Here is a 3,813-nt window from a genome sequence, read left to right as displayed (position 1 = left end):
TTCAGCAGGGGGACATCATGTAAATGTCCCTTTTTCCTTTTTATTTATTTATATTTTCCTGGCCAGATTCCAGGTTAGATAATTCATTCCATTTCCACACAATTCCATTTGGTCATGCCATGTGCCTAGGTTCTTAATGTTTGTCTGGAACTGACAATCTCTGTAAAGCAGGGGTGCTCAGCATCTGGCCCACATAGCCATGTAACCTGGACCTCAGAACTCTTCACAGGTCCAAAAACTTGGCGGCAGAGGAGTGGGACAGTCTTAATTGCTGCTCTCCTACTGCCACATTTCTGGACCTGCATGAGGCTGAGGCTCTCCTTACATTCTGGTAGTTCCCGCTTCCAGAGTAGTGCTTTGTGACCTCTACAATTTAGATCCGTCTGTAGGATACTCTAAATGATATAAGGCTGCCAGCTAGGCTCAGAACTGAGGGCACTGCAGAAGTGACTTAAAACTTTATGATGCATGCAGATGTTTGTTGCACTTGACCTGCGATCGTGTAACTTACTTTAAGCCACATGCTGATCATACAGTTGGAGTGGCTGTGTGCATGTTCACTGATACTGGAAGTGATGCCAGGAACCCAGCATGAGTAAGTTGGGGTGGGGGAGGGGTGGGTGGAATCAGGGGAGCTAGCAAGAGCCTGCGGGGGGTGTCCGTCTGTGGGGGTAAAGGTCTGGGGGATAAAAATAGGTCCCTCAGGGTCAGGGGGTAGAAAGAGCTCAGCCCCAGAGCTGAAGTGAACGGCTGCACTCTCTCAGCCCTGGGGTTGCTTTCCAAATGTGTGAAGGCATTCACTAGATCAGGCTAACCTGTTCCCATTCTAACTTAGTTCACATCCTCAGGTGAATGAATTTAGATCAGGCCCACCATTTGTGCCTCATACAACCTCTTTGAATGTCTAGACAGGTAAGCACTTGACTAGTTAGAATTATCTAAATGTAATGTCTGCACATACTCTTCTTTGTTTTTCCCTGCTTGTTTGGCTGCTGCTGATATAGCATCTAGTATTGAATTAATGCAGTTACGTTGAGTTACCTTTAATATGAAAGGCTGTATAGAAAAATAAATTATATTCTGTTGTAATCTGTCTACCATCTATCTATCCATGTAATTAGAAATAACCATGAGAATCCCTTAAGAACAGGGTTACAGGTGAGCAACCAAAATGATAAAAGGGTTATAAACTGTGAGCTATAAGGAAAGGCAAAAAGAACTGGGTTTGTTTAGTTTAGGAAGGGGAAAACTAAAAGGGGAATAGTAAGTTTGCAAATATCGTTTATTTATAAGGATGCTGATCAGCTGTTTTCCATGCCTACCAACAGCAGGAGAAGTAGTTATTGACTTAATTTGCACTAAGTAATATAAATTAGATAATAGGGAAACTTTTTAACTATGAGTATAATTAAACACTTCGTAGTTTCATAGTTGGTAGGGTCGGAAGGGACCTGAGGAGATCATCTAGTCCAACCCCCTGCTGTGGCAGGAAAGAGTACTGGGGTCAAACGACCCTGGCCAGATGTTTGTCCAGACTTTTTTTAAAGCCCCCCAAGGTAGGAGCCAGCACCACTTCTTTTGGAAGTTGGTTCCAGGTCCTAGCCGCCCTGACAGTGAAACAGTGCCTCCTAATGTCTAGCCTGAAACTCCCCTCCGCTAGCTTGTGTCCGTTGTTTCTTGTCATTCCTGGGAGTGCTCGGGGGAACAGGGACTCTCCCAATGCCTGCTGGTCCCCCTTGACTAGTTTGTAGACTGCCACTAGATCCCCCCTCAGCCTTCTCTTTTGGAGGCTGAACAGGTTCAGGTCCCTTGGCCTCTCCTCATAGGGCCTGCCCTGCTGCCCCCTGATCATGCGGGTGGCCCTCCTTTGGACCCTCTCAATATTGGCCACATCCCTCCTGAAGTGCAGCGCCCAGAACTGGATGCTGTACTCTAGCTGTGGCCTGACCAGTGTCGCATAGAGGGGGAGGATCACCTCCTTGGACCTGCTTGAGATGCATCTGTGGATGCACGACCAGCCTGTAGGTGTGCCGCTGGTTCTTCCTCCCCAGGTGCATTACCCTGCACTTGTCAGTGTTGAACCCCATCCTGTTCTCATCGGCCCACCCCTGTAACCTGTCTAGATCCGCTTGCAGCATGTTCCTTCCTGCTAGCATATCCACTTCACCCCACATCTTAGTGTCATCTGCGAATTTGAACAGGGTGCTTTCTACCCCCTCACCCAAGTCACTGATGAAGATGTTGAATAGTGCGGGCCCAAGGACCGAGCCCTGGGGAACCCCACTGCCCACATCCTTCCAGGTTGAATAAGACCCGTCCACTACCACCCTCTGGGTCGGCCCTCCAGCCAGTTAGTGACCCATCTGACCGTGAAGGCATCAACACCACTGTCTCCTAGTTTCTTACTGAGAATGGGGTGAGAGACCGTGTCGAAGGCCTTCCTGAAGTCCAGAAAGACTATATCCACTGTGACACCTGCATCCAAGGACTTAGTGACCTGGTCATAGAAGGCCACCGGGTTGGTTTGACGAAACCTGCCCCTAATGAACCCATGCTGGTTGCCCCTGAGCATAACCTCCCCTGCTGGCCTTGAATAAGTTAACTAGGGAGACTGGAGAATTCTGTCACTAAGGACAGTTAAGAACAGGTTAAACACACATCTGTCAAGGATAGTTTGGGTATATCTGATTTTGCCTCAGACCGGGGGGATGGACTAGATGACCTCTTGAGGTTCCTTCTGGCCTTACATTTCTAAGCAACTTCATTAATTCCACAACAGACCTACACATTCATTCACACTTCAGAAGTTCATTAAAATTAGCCCTCAAGGACTTTAAGTACAGAAAATCCTTTGTTGCCTTAGGTTTTCAGTTAGCAGGTAAATATTTGAGATTTCGCCAAAAGCCTAAGCTACAGAATCTCTTTTGAATTCAAAAGGTATAGATCAGTTCAATATTAATTTACTATTCAGCACAGAGAAAAACGATGGATCACTTTTGTCCATTTATAGTGGGAGTCAAGTGGTCAGGTACAGGAAACTATGTTTAATAATCTGTTGGCATGCCCAGAAATATGACACTCTCTTGATAGACCTAGTTCACAACTACATTTACTGCCAAACCGGTCTGCCTTTATGTTTGACAGTTTGATTCATCCAGATGTCTCTGGTAAGATTAAATAATTCAGTATGATAAATAGTTATTTTTAAGCTGTCTCAGACTCTAAGTGAGGGTTTCTGGAAGACTGGGAGATGCATCATGGAGCAGTAGATGGAACCTACCAACTTTGCAAGATGAAACATTTTAATTGCCAGCTAGTCAGATACAAGACAGCCAGCCCAGGGGAAAGTGGGGCCTCTTGTGCACTGCTCTGTTGTGGCACCTGTGGTCTGATTTTTCAAGATAACTTATTTTCCATCTCATCTTTGAGGGGCAAGCACATCCTTACCAAACTTCTACTTCCAATCTGATGACCACTATTACAGCTGTCCTACTGAAGATTGAATTGGGGGCTGCAGAACTAAAGAGATGACCTGCTATGGCTTTACCTAGAGGATTTGTGTTCTTTAGGTAGTGGTTGCAACAGCTTATATCCCCTGTTGGTTGACACAGGGGACACAATGCATAGTTGCCACTGGGCTAAAACAGCAGCAACTTTGTACATAGTGCTTGGAAGCTAATAAATCAATATGGTAGTATGTGAATAGGGTAAAATGGAGTGTTTTCTTGCTTTATCCTGATTAGGTTTTACTTGATCATGGTCTGTCACTTGCTTTTCCATATTGCCTTCCTACCAAATTACAGTGACTTTCTT

The 3,813-nt window shown here is 45.6% G+C and overlaps 1 protein-coding gene across 1 annotated transcript in view; it reads right to left on the bottom strand.

Moving 5' to 3' along the window:
* Positions 1 to 3,813, bottom strand: part of GNAO1 (G protein subunit alpha o1) — a 204,675-nt gene that overhangs the window by 1,975 nt on the left and 198,887 nt on the right. The gene's annotated exons all lie outside the window — the stretch shown is intronic.

This window comes from Alligator sinensis, unplaced genomic scaffold (assembly GCF_000455745.1).
Source record: "Alligator sinensis unplaced genomic scaffold, ASM45574v1 scaffold260_1, whole genome shotgun sequence".
In the NCBI taxonomy this organism is placed as follows: domain Eukaryota; kingdom Metazoa; phylum Chordata; order Crocodylia; family Alligatoridae; genus Alligator; species Alligator sinensis.
Note: the sequence above shows the minus strand (reverse complement) of the source record. Positions and strands in the feature narration are given on the sequence as shown.